The sequence below is a fragment of the Neopsephotus bourkii genome, unplaced genomic scaffold (assembly GCF_033783945.1).
Source record: "Neopsephotus bourkii isolate Nb327-2 ecotype Australia unplaced genomic scaffold, CSIRO-AGI_Nbou_v1 NB_1765, whole genome shotgun sequence".
Lineage (NCBI taxonomy): Eukaryota > Metazoa > Chordata > Aves > Psittaciformes > Psittacidae > Neopsephotus > Neopsephotus bourkii.
The window spans coordinates 7,251,701-7,265,157 of record NW_026902239.1 but is presented as its reverse complement, the minus strand read 5'-3'; the positions used below and the strand labels follow the sequence as shown (position 1 = coordinate 7,265,157).

The following is a 13,457-nucleotide window of genomic DNA, read 5'->3' as shown; positions in this document are numbered from 1 at the left end:
AGGCTCTCATGTTTGAGTCAGCAGTGTACAGCCATGCCATTTAACAGCTCTGGTGAAAACAGGAGTGCTGTGACAACTGGAAACTGTAGAGGGAATTTAAATAATAATAATAATAATAAAAAAGTTAAGTATCTGTGCTGGAATGTAACTGGGAGACCAAGGTTAACATCAGTAGATTTTTTCATATGGAAAGAATACCAGAAAGAGAATGTCATTACCCTGTGCATAAACATGATGGCTTTCGTTGACAGGTAAAAGGAAAGTAAGCACTAAGCAGTACCTCCTCTGCCATAAATTCACATTGAAGTCAATGAGAATTTGAGCAGATGGGTACATAACAAACTGTCTAGTTAGGTATAAATAACCATAACAGAACTGCTCTCCTGAGGAAGATGTTATCCAGCTCTGGTCAAGCTGTGAAGAAAAAAGATATTTTCGGAACAGACAGTAAAACAATCAAAGAGATACTGACAAAGATCCTTGTGCTTCATTTCAACACAATGAATAAATTGATATTTTGGCAAACTTCATCAGGAGGCTCCAGTCAGCCTGCTGTGTGCTCATCTGCAGATGTGATGAAGCAATTAGCAATATGCTAAGATAGTCAAGCTCATCCTGCTGAGCATTTTGTTACAGAGTATCTCCTTTAACTTAAATGTTTGGAAAATTGCTTACAGATACCTTTAAAAGAATGTTCTTTTAAATCATTCTTCTCCTAGTATCAGGTTAATACATTTTGTTACAGAATATCTCCTTTAACTTAAATGTTCGGAAAATTGCTTACAAATACCTTTAAAAGAACGTTCTTTTAAAGCATTCTTCTCCTAGTATCAGGGCAATACATTTTGACACCATACCTTTCCATCATTATCACAAGTTATGAATACTTCTCTGAAAGTAATTCTGTTGTACTCAGGATTTTACCATAATAAATCCTGGGAGACATATGGAAATAACGAATAACAGGCTACCCTTTATCAAGCTTCTATGTTAATTACCATTTAAGCAAATGAAATATTCATAAATAACTTCAGTTATAACCCATTCATAAATAAGATTTGACACAATGCTGCGATAAAATATGCTGAGTGGTAGATTGCTATGATTGTTACATAATTATTAATAACAGACATTTTTAGACATTAATGAAGAGCTCCGTTGTTATTTTTCTTGTCCTCTTAAACATCTTAAGCCAGTAATTTACTGGAAATACGCAGCAGATTTCATATTCATATCTAAATCATCCCTGACAGGCATTTGCAATTCTTTAAGCAGAACAGAGACCTTTAAAAACATAAAGAAAATCCTTCAATGGTATCTTTGTATGGAGGTTTGTCCTATCTCTTAATTTTTCTTTTTACATCTTAGCATAGTAGCTACCTCCGCGGTCTCTTCTAAAATATTTTCCTGATATAAACTATGCTGACAATCTGCTGTGTTCTGGGCCACTGGTTCAGAAAAGAAAGTGCTGTTTACAGACTTCTCACTCATGACTACAAAAATGATAGACAGCAGAATGCACATTTAAAATGGCCAAAAATTTCAAGGGTGTCTTTCCATTTAATTTTGTGAGGTAGGTCATATCTTTCAGATGGATTTCTTTAGTATACAGTCCTCTAAAGCTATTGCACCTCCCAGTATATTTTCCTTGATTCTAGCGGGAAAACTCAAATCCCTAAGCATTGCAAAATTTCTCTGGAAGGAGGGAAACCTGAATATAATGCATGTTTTCTAACCAGTAATTATAATATATAAATGAATGTATGTATGCATGCATGCATGTATGTATGTAATTAAAATCCACTATTTACAACTACAAATTCCATACCAGAAAAAAATCCAAAACATTTTCTAAGGAGCGGGGAAAAAAACATGTTCTTGCAACATGTTATCATGCAGCTGTCTTTGGGGAATGTGACTACAGAGGTATCTCTCATAGAGATCCAAATGAAAAAGGCATGAAGTCATTCTGTCTTCTTTAACTCATGGTTTAGGATATTTCTCCACTGTTTCAGAACACCTTCTGAGGAGAACAAGCAGATTATGTGATGAATCTTACTGCTGAGCTAAACTGAACTCTGAAAACTACAAAATAGTAATTTTTATCTAGCACCCATATTTTAGTAGATTCCAGTATTATTATTTTAGTATTATATTAGTAGACTCCAATATTATTATTTTTATAGCATTACTCTTATTATTTTTATAGCTCTGTAGGCTTAAACTGAGTCAGTTTAGCAGGACACTGAGAACACTGTCCAGCAGGTTTGGGTTTTTTTTTTCAGTTGCGTTATTCATGTTTAAAGTTAAGTATGTCTTGAAATGTTTTATTGCATAGTGGCTGAATACTTTGCACCTTCAGGAGGCTCAAGCAACACTTCAGTAAAAGAAACATTTGGGGTACTAAACGTAAAGGGAGCATTGCTGTTGATTTCAACAGAAATGGGATCATTTCCTTCATTCTACTGCATTTATTCTTAGTTTTACACTCTTCCTTCAGTTTTAATTAAAGAACGTTGCTCTCTGGCTCCACACTCTAGCTGCTAACACCACTGAAATGTAAAAACCAAAACCAGAGGTTCTCCAAAAATTTGCTTCAGTAAACTGAGTCAAAAATTTTTCAGTAAACTGACAGTCCCTTCTTAAATCTTCACTGGAATTAAAAAACAGAGAGCACCATGGCTAAAACTGGTCAACAAGAGGACTGTTGAGGCAAAATCTACCTGGACTGATCTTTTATATGGGGTTAAGTCCTTGAAATACCAGGTAACATAGACTATACATTTGTATTGTGTTGGAACTAAAATGTTGGATTAGACTCAAAATGTTGTCATAAATACCATTTTCATAACTATTCTCATAGTAAATGTAAATTTCCTGATGTCATCAATGAGTTTGCTTTAATTGCCACATTTGGTAGTCTTTGTTAAAGACAGCATTTGCCTTTCAGAAAGAGGCATAAAGAATAACAGAACAACAAATCACAATCTCTTTTTCGTAAAGCTTGGAATTGTTGAATTACATTTTACAGTATATTTTCATGAAGACCTGATGCTTAGGATTTTGTGCACCATCTTAAACTATTTGAATAAAACACAATTCCTGTCCTGACTGTCAGTGGGATTTGATTATTTGGGAGACTTGCGTAATCATGTCACACAGGCAGATCCTCATGACATCAGCCTAGATTTAACGTGATCACACTTCTCCCCATTAGAATATGTTCCAGTGCTCCACTATTATGTGGAGTCCTAAAACCCATCCTAACAATCTTTAAGCATAATGGGATTCTATAAAGATGACTTTGTGCCAGTTTTCTCTGCTGAAGATGTTTTAGCTATTTTCCTTGGAACATCAATATTTTTCTAAAATACTTCCTGTAATTTAAGCATTAAGGTCTAGCTCTTTAATCAAGGATAGACAGTAATAGCATGTGTTATGTGGAATAAAATGCTAATGACTATGGGAGAGGAGCACCTTCTTTGAGGTACCTGTCACTTTGTAAAATTCCTGCTTTAGCAAAGCTTGCGTATCTGGTCACGTCACAGGAGGCTTTTAACACCCTCATGCTTTCTTGATGAAGGAAGCTGTAGTTCAGTTCTCGTTTCTTTTTCAAGAAACAGTAATATTTAGGAACCTCATTGGTAACACTTGTAGGTAATTAATTACATGTATTATATAACAAGATTAATTTTTTTTTCCCCTGCATAAGTAGGCAGCAGGAGGAATAACTGATATTTTCCTTAATGACGCATTTCAATAGGGATATATGTATTCAAATAGGACTCATCTGTTCACTTTTCCTAGTGCTGCATACCTTTTCGCCCACAATGATAGTGAGAAGAATTTGAGATGGTATGGAATGGCATGAAGTCTGAACTCACAACTGAAATGACCACAGATAAATACAATGTGACATATAAAATACTTCAGTGACATCATTCAAAATTGTGAAGAAATTCTATTTTATCAATTTTTTTTAGATTTACATTCAAAAGAGCAACAATGGTTTTCTCAAAGATAGTTCTGCTTCACTTGCTTTCAATTTCAAATGTCCCCAGTGGAATCTTATATGGAGATAGTATGACTGCTGCTCATGACAGCACTTGCATGGGAAGCTTGTTACAAAACTAGCATTTTAAATCACACAGCATGTTGCTTTTTATTACCTTCCCAGAAATGCATGATGAAAAGATGGCAGTTCTGTAAGCCATCTTCTCTTTTGCTGGCACTACTGCTAGCATTTAAAAAGAAGAGACAAGTCCTTATGCAAAGAAGGAAAGATACTACCTGTGGTCGCAGCATCCCACTTACCTGTCTTAAAACAGCCCAAACAGAAGACCTGTGTGTTTTGATTCATGATGGAGTATCAGGAAACGTTAATGCAGGGAAGAAAAAGTGTCTGCTGCAAACAATTCAGTAATCTGAGAAAAGATTACATTTTCTATATATTTGTTAATATAAAAAAATAATAAAAATTCCACTAGTACTTTATTTATTGAGGGCTTCTACTATAATGGATATAAGAGCTACATATTACTCTCCATCTTCCTTTCGAGATGGTGCTGCTATTTAAAGATGCCAACTCAAGAAAGTCTCCTAGACACAGACCAAAACTTAAATTGCAGTGATGAAAATAAAAGACACACCTTTCTGGAAGAATTTTTTTCTTCACTATCTTATGCCTTGAACAAGAGTTCCAGTTCATATGTGGTCCTGGGTTCAGCAGTAGCAGTCATTTTTTTCCCTTCTCAGTAGCTGGTACAGTGCTGTGTTTTTGACTTTCAGCCTGGTAACAGCGCTGATAACACTGATGTTTTTAGTTGCTGCTCAGTAATGTTTAGTCTGACCAAGAACTTCCGAAACTCACGCTCTGCCAGGGAGGAGGGGAAGCCAGAAGGAAATAGACAGGACACCTGACCCAAACTGACCAGAGAGGTATTCCATACCACAGCATGTCATGCCCAGGATGTAGAACTGGGGGCAGTTACCCATAAGGGGTAGATCACTACTCAGTCAGGCTGGGTTTTGGTTGGCGGGTGGTGAGCGGTTTTATTCTCTTCCCTTGTTATTTCCCTTATTATTATTGTTGGTGGTAGCAGCAGTGGTTTGTGTTATACCTTAGTTACTGGACTGTTCTTATCTCAGCCCATGGGAGTTACATTCTTTCGATTCTCCTCCCCATCCCTCCGGGAGTGGGGGAAGGAAGGGGGGGGGTGAGCAAGGGCTGCATGGCTGGATTGACAGGCTGGGCTTAAGCCACGACACATTCTTTCAATTCTCCTCCCCATCCCTCCGGGAGCAGGGGGAAGAAGGGGAGGGAGTAAGCAAAGTGAGAAAACGGCTGCATGGTTTTCTGGGTTGCCAGCTGGCCTTAAACCATGACATATGCATTTAACTTCCTTTCCTTTATTCAGTGTATTATTCAGAGTCTCTTCACCTACATGTGGATATAAAAAATAATGGTTCTATTTCTAGGTAAGATTTCTGTGTGGTTTTATTAGATACCAACATTATACACATATATATCCAACATATACAGGTATTCAGAATATAACAACACTTTCTTCAGACAAAAATTTCAAATAAAGGCACAATAAACTTTTATTACAGAATTAGAACATGTTTAAGTAAGCCTGATTTCTTAAACCACTTCAAGACAGATTAAAACCTACTAAACTCAAACTCTTGGTTCACATTTCACTTGTTGACTAGAGAACAGATATTCCAGAAAATTATTTATACACAAAAAACCCTACATATTCTCAATGCTGAGCAGATAAAAAGTTGACTTTCTATTTACAGAAACTACTAACACACAATTTCAAAGAGTTATTTTTATACATATACATTTTTTACACACTTGGAGAGCAGAGCGTCTATTCTTTTCTAAAAAGCTAAGACTGTAGGAAAGCATGAAAGGATTAAGTTAAACTAGCATTGTAACTATTGTTGACACCCCACAGATCATTTGGAAGCAAACATTTCTATCTGTATTCTCACTAGCTTCAGAAAGTGTTCAAGGTAAAGCTCAAATCAGTAAATGGTAAATTAAATAGTATTCCATGCTGCTTAACTATCATAAAGATAAATAGTGACACATGGCAGGATCATTTTACAGGATTCTGACATTTTCTTGGCCCCATGTTTCTTGGCTTACATTGTTGTTACCAAACATTTGCACCATAATTCTGCTGAATGGGACCTCACTGATTTCTCATGGTGGGGTACACATGCAAACCAGAGATGCTATCTGCCATGAAAAGTATCTGGATGAGTAAAGAGGGCATGTAACATTACCAGGAACTGAACTCGTCAGCCTGAGAGTCGGTGGTTTCAACATTGCAGCAGCTTAGCCACTTTTAATATTTTTTAGGGCAATATAGACAGGACTTCCACACCAGTGTTACAAGGACACCCAGTGAAGTCGCTCTAATAATACTTACCATGATCTCCTGATAGGCAGGAGCACCATAGAATAAAGAGCTAATTGCTTGTTATACACCTTAGCAGTTGGCCAGCAGCTGACCTATCAGTACAGCACAGGATAAGAAAAGGACACGGGATAAGAAAGAGCTTCTAGACCTCTGATGGAGAGGAAAGGTTGCTTATTTTCAAAGAGACAGATAGTGGGAGGCAGTGACAGCATCACAAGTTAGAACAACAGCCATTGTGGCATCGTTTCTCTCTAATAATAATTTCACTGTCTTACTTCAAGGGAAAAATACAGCAAAGCATACAATGCCATTTTGTGTGCTCTAGAAGTATATCACAGAAAAACCTACACTGTTAACCCCATTTCCTGATGGAAAACATTGGAGTGATTCAGGTATTTTATGACTGAATTTTGCTTACGAGCTTGTACTTCCTGATAACACATAATACGCTTGTGATTTAATATTTAGACACTATTTAGATCTTTGATTGCTTAAGCATTTTCTCATGTGCAGATCAAAGATCTTAAGATTTTTTATGTTTAGGGGAAGAAACCAGCCATTAAACCAAAGACCTAGGCATATTTTGCAGTTACGTGTTTATTATTTGTTGACTAACATGTCATTTATTATCAACAAGGAACTCTTGGTACTCATATTCACTGCTTACAGAGCCCAAATTCTCATTGATTAAACTGTAAAAAATTAGGTATGAACAAATGAAGGATTGAAGATTCATTTTACAACTTAATTAGAATTAAAGAGATAACAGCTTTAGGGTATTTTTAAAAGTTTAATATGATGTGGAAAGTAAGCTGTGTAAGGTAACTATTCTCAGTACTATTCACATTACGTCTTAGCAAAAAATAAAAACAGTAATAGTCCAGACTTGACTTCTTCATTTCTAGTGGGGATCCTTCCAACCTTCAATTTAATTCATATTTCAAATTCAGAACACTTCACGCTTACCTCTTTATCACATAGGATAGGTAAGTGTCACAATTTCTAGTCAAATTCTAGCCAAAGTAGCAACGAGTCTAGATCTTAGAAAACATTCCTGTCCAAAGGCAAGAACTAAAGAAAATGCCAGCTTTCTCTTTAATTGCGTTAAATTTACAGAAGATAGGCTTACACTTTAATCCTCCCACAGCCTTGCTTATACAGCAAATGAATGACTTTTCATACTATGAGCAGAAAGGTGTGGGTTGGAAGGGAAACTAGTATAACACTACTAACATCTCAACTTGCAAATATAAGTATTCTATGCTTTTACATAAATTAAAAGGAAGGATCTCACTCATGAGGCTTATTAATGATTCTTGCTATAATCTCAAAAGCAACCACCTTCATAATTAATGCATTATAATATTTGTTTTAATGGGCATTAGCAATAGCAGTTTTGACTTTAAAAGCCTGAAATATTGGTCTTGACATTGGCTGACTCTCCAGAGATGTGCAGAGAACTCAGATCTGAAGAGCTCAGGGTGCTGTCATCTTCTCTACTGCAGATGAGGAGTAAATTCCTTAAATCAATGGTCTTAAGATCAGTATAAAACTGTTGTAAGTAGGAAAACGAACAGGCACTACCCAACTTTAAAAATTCACTGCTAGAATTTTAGAAGAATCCAGGCAACACAGGTAACAAGCAAAGCTGAAAGTCATCTGCTTGAAAGACACATCTTCCAGATGTCTGTCACACAGGAAGACCCTCTAGTCGTACCATAATCCACAGCAATCTCCCATATAGTTATTTTATTGTGTTGCCCACAATCATTTAAATTCTTTGTCACATTTTCCTACATAGAACTATGGGCCATATGTAAAAACAACAATCCTGCCGTTCAGTGGCAGTGTGGATTTTGCACATACAGCAAATGCAAGGGGAATTCTATCCTAGAGACGCTTCTCACCCTGAAGCACTACTGAAATTGGTCCTGCAACCTATTCACTCTGTCCCCAAAATCACACTTGCTCTTACCGTCAGCTGCCTAGGATCTTTTTTGAGGGTGGCTGTTTGAGAGCATAAATCATCTGAGGATTTATTTTAAAAGCCAGCACTTACAAAAGGATAAAATTTATCTGAGAAGGATCATATGGCGTGAAAATATGAATAGAGAAGTTGCTGGTTTTGGCTGGGGTAGTTAATTTTCTTCATAGTAGCTTGTATGGGGCTCTGTTGAATTTGTGCTATGAACAGAGCTGATAATACAGGGTTGTTTTCATTACTGCTGAGCAGCACTCAGAGTCAAGGCCTTTTCTGTTTTTCATTTTAATGCCACCAGCAACCAGGCTGGGGGTACAGAAGGAGCTGGGAGGAGACACAGGCTGGATAACTGGCCAAAGGGATATTCCATACGCTATGATGCTGTGCTCAGCATATAAAGCTGAAGGAAAAAGGAAGGAGGGACATTGGAAATGATGACGTTCATCTTCCCAAGTAACTGTTACGTGTGATGGAGGCCTGCTGTTCTGGGGATGGCTGAACACCTGCCTGAATTCCTTGTTTTGCTTTGCTTGCATGTGTGGCTTTTGCTTTACTTATTAAACTGTCTTTATCTCAACCCTTGAGTTTTATCACTTTTACTCTTGTCATTCTCTCCCCCATCCCACCTTAGGGGAGTGAGCAAATCACAGAATACCAGAATCACAGAATCCCAAGGGTTGGAAGGGACCTCAAAAGATCATCTAGTCCAACCTCCCTGCAAGAGCAGAGTAACCTAGAGTACATCACACAGGAACTTGTCCAGGCAGGCCTTGAATATCTCCAACGTAGGAGACTCCACAACCCCCCTGGGCAACTTGTTCCAGTGCTCTGTCACTCTCACAGTAAAGAAGTTTTTCCTGGTGGTCACATGGAACCTCCTATGCTCCAGTTTACACCCATTTCCCCTTGTCCTATCACTGGACATCACTGAAAAAAACCTAGCTCCATCATCCTGACACTCACCCTTTACATATTTGTAAACATTGATGAGGTCACCCCTCAGTATCCTCTTCTCCAAGCTAAAGAGACCCAGTTCCCTCAGCCTCTCCTCATAAGGGATATGTTCCACTCCCTTAATCATCTCTGTGGCTCTGCACTGGACTCTTTCAAGCAATTCCCTGTCCTTCTTGAACTGAGGGGCCCAGAACTGGACACAATATTCCAGATGCAGCCTCACCAAGGCAGAGTAGAGGGGAAGGAGAACCTCTCTTGACCTACTAACCACACCCTTTCTAATACACCCTAGGATGCCATTGGCCTTCTTGGCCACAAAGGCACATTGCTGGCTCATGGTCATCCTCCTATCCACCAGGACCCCCAGGTCCCTTTCCCCTTCACTACTTTCCAGCAGGTCAACCCTCAACCTGTACTGGTACATGGGGTTGTTCTTCCCCAGATGCAAGGCTCTACACTTGCCCTTGTTGAATTTCAAGTTTCTCCCCACCCAACTCTCCAGCCTATCCAGGTCTTGCTGAATGGCAGCACAGCCTTCTGGTGTGTCAGCCACTCCTCCCAGTTTAGTATCATCAGCAAACTTGCTGAGGGTACACTCAGTTCCCTCATCCACGTAGTTGATGAAAATGGCTGTGTGGGGCTTAGTTGCTGCCTGGGGTTAAATCATCAGAGATGATGATTTAACAGGTGATACTGTACCTCACCCAGTATTGGAGAGAAAGCAGAGGTCATTAGCAAGAACTGATCATTTTCCTTGCAGATTTACAAGTCCCAGCCTTTCAAGAGAGAGTGCAAGAGCAGTCATCAAACCAGCGCTGGTTCACATCACACCTTTGGTCCACATTTCATCATCTACTGACAGCACCGGAGGGTGAAGTTTCCATCTCTTCCACAGTGGCATTTTCCATAAATTCTATAGAAAATTTCTGAATTTTTACTTGTAGAGACACTGCATCTAAAAGGGATTTGGTGGGCGTATATAATCCTTTTATTCCTTCCCTCTGTGATGCACAGCTGGGCCTTAGGGAGTTTGACATCTCTGAAGTACACATATGCCTGAAGACCTGTTCTAGCTGACATCAAATACATGCTACATTATGCACAAACCAAATTACAGATCCAGTAATACCTGAATGAACGGACAGAAATCTGACACTTGAAAGCGAGTCTTCGCTCCTTGAATCAAAATATGCCGAACAGCTGGAAATGCTTCAAACTTCTGAGGAATGTTACTCTTCTCTTTGCTAGTCCAGAGTTTCTGACATGGGTGTCTCCTTGCTAGAATAAGGTGGTAACAGAAGATATATTTAATGTGAAAGCCATTGCAGCCATGAGGCAGGAGTATAATCATTATAAAATATACACTGAGAACTGACAACACACTGTACAACCACAGTACACACTTAGGATTTAAAGTCCTACTGCAGGGTGGATGAAAGCTACTAAGTCACTACCTATCTTGAGGAGAGCATTACCCGAGATAAATTTATATATGCTTATGCCAAGTTCAGCATTTTTCTCTCTTTTGGGGAGGTGCATTAGGTAGAATTTTGGTAAGTCACACAAAAGGCAATGGCAATGCTTAAGTCCAACCAATTTTTGAAAATTAAATAAAACCTCCCAACTAAAAGCAAGTGCAAAGTGTGTTTTTTTTCCCCAAAACAAAAAAGGTCTGTTCGACTTACAAATGTGGAGTTCCCATGCAGACCGGAGTCTCTACCTCTTCCAACCCCATCTGAAGAAGATGCTAGCAGCAGGTAGTTCAGCTTCCTAGCTGGACAGGAGGAGTGGGCGGGTGATCACAAAAAACCCCAAACCGACAACGAAAAATAAGCAAAAAAAGAAAAAAAGAACTGAATCATAAAAGTGCAGTTGCATCTGAGGTGAAACCCCCCACATCTCGGTGAATCACCCTGAGCTCCCATGGCTCCCGTCCGGCTCCACACAGGGGAGCAGAAGGGAAGGCAGAGAAGGGTGCACCCCAGCGCCCCCCGCCGCGCCACCGGCAAGCCCGCACTCCTCCCCCCGCCCTTGCCGGCGACTCCTCCCTCGCGGCCGTGGCCCCCTCATCCCGCCGGGGCGGGACCTGGCACCCTACAAATTCGCCGCTCCGGCGGGATTGCTTGTAGGGCGGTACGGGGGAGTTTTGTAGAGGAGGGTTCTTAGCTGTTCGCGGAGCTTCTCCTTGGGGAGAAGGGAAACTTCCTCGGCAGGGGGGAGGTAGAGGAGCCACGCTCCTACCTCGCGGCTCCGCCTGCCCTTTTCCCTGGCCGCCGTCCCGTCATGTCCCACCGCGGGGCTCCTCGTCCCTAGTTCCTGTCCAGCTGCCTGCCTAGCCTCTCAGAGCTTCTGCTGCAGCCTCCACGGGCGAGGGGGCTGCTTCTCCTGGCGCCGGTCACCCTCCTCCCGGCTGTGCCTGGAAATGGGGGTGTCGTGCCTATGCCGCCGGGGCCGCAGCCCGGAGGTCTCGGGAGTGAAACTTTGTCGGTACTGAGGGGCGCGGCCGGCCCGGGCCGGTGGGGCGGCCGTGAGGACAGGGCTCACGCTGCCCTCCCTCGGGGCGGCGGCTGGGCACCGACCTGAGGAGCCGGGAAAGTTTTGTTCCGCGGAGCAGCTGCTCGCCCGTCCGCCCGCCCACAGCTGCCTGACTGCCGTTTCCCCCTCCGCAGCTCCCGGCGGCCCGCGGAGCCCGCTGCTATGGCACCCGCCCGTCGCCGCGGGGCGAGCAGGGGGAGGCCGCCTCCGGCTGGCCGTGCAGAGGCGGCGGGGGGGCGCGCAGTCCCCGGTTGGCGGGCGTCCTCCTCCGGCTGGCAGTGATCGCCCCGGCCCCTTTGCCTGCCTGTTCATCATGCCTACCCCCGCCCGCGTCTCGCCGAGGACGGTACCGGGGAAGGGCAAGGGGAGCCGCCGCCCTGTCACTCCCTGAGACAGCCGCCGCCTCACCGGAGAAGCCCCGTGTGGTACGGGTGCCGCGCAGCCCCGCCGGGCGCGGAGGGCTGCCGATACCTCGCGCCTCCCCAGAGGTAAGCGGCGGGGCGGGGGGTGTGTGTGGAGAGGTCCGCCCGTCACCCCAAAACTTCAGCCCTCCCACAGCCGGCCGGCAGCGGAGGGGCTGGGCCGTGTCCGTTCCTGCCGGTGGCGGGGAACGGGGAGACACGCCCTTGCTTGGGGCGACTGGGGGCAAGATGCGGGCTGGGACGGGTAGGTGGGCTTTGCCCTGCCAGAAACGGACTTTCTGCCTCCGAGCGGCGCGGGCTTCCACGCTCCGTGCGGCTGCTACACACCCTCTTTTGTCTGCTCTCCGCTCCGAGGTACTTTACGCGCTGGCATCGCCTGACCGGCCGGACGGCAGCCCTGCCCTGCAGAGAAGCTGCCCCAGTCTTCACCCCCCTTGCTGCTCCCGCCCCGGCGGTTTCCTCTTTGCATAGAAGTTGGGTTTTCCTTAACCTTTGTTTGAGGAAAACATGGTGGTGTGCTGGTTATCTGGATGGATGAGAGGCAGATGGGGACTACAAGGGGGTTGCCCTGTTCCCTTGCTTTTAGAAATAACTCGCTGCTAAATAAATCGGCTGTCGGCTAGACATCAGCTTACTGGTGAGGCAGACTTTGAAGCAAAAGTACTGCGAACAGCTTGGGTGCGTGATACATGCGTCTCATACCTTCCTAACATAACCATTGTTGGTGCTTGTGCTTCAGTTCAGTATGCGTGCAGCTGTTCTGCAGATCTGGGGCTGCAATAGCTGCATCTACTTAACACTTAAGACTGTCATTAACCGCTGCTACTCTATTTTATGCAGTGGTTGTGAAAAATAAAACTGGTTTTCCTGTTTAAAGGCAAAACTACTCAGGCGAAAGTGTTCCTCTAGTGTAGCGTTCTATGTAATATGAACTACAAAATAACCTGTAGCAGTGTAGTGGACTTGCACTTCAGAGTGCTTTTAGGGTACAAGGACTATACCTTTCAATTAAATTCTATCAGCAAAGGTTTTGCCTTTTGTGGTTAACCCTGGTGCTAGGTTAACTACCAACTGTTCCGTTATTTTTCTACAAGGAGGTGGTACTTCCAGTCCATGTGGTGGAAATCA

The 13,457-nt window shown here is 42.4% G+C and overlaps 1 protein-coding gene across 2 annotated transcripts in view; it reads left to right on the top strand.

Annotated features, from left to right (window-relative positions):
* The first annotated feature begins 12,210 nt into the window (after positions 1–12,210).
* Positions 12,211–13,457, top strand: part of TMEM200A (transmembrane protein 200A) — a 53,402-nt gene continuing 52,155 nt past the window's right edge. Inside the window, exon 1 of one of the 2 annotated variants that reach the window (XM_061378146.1) lies at positions 12,211–12,395. The gene's annotated coding sequence lies outside the window, so the exon portion shown is untranslated. Of the gene's footprint in view, positions 12,396–12,456; positions 12,684–13,457 lie in introns of those variants that run through there. The other variant, XM_061378148.1, reaches the window with a different exon arrangement.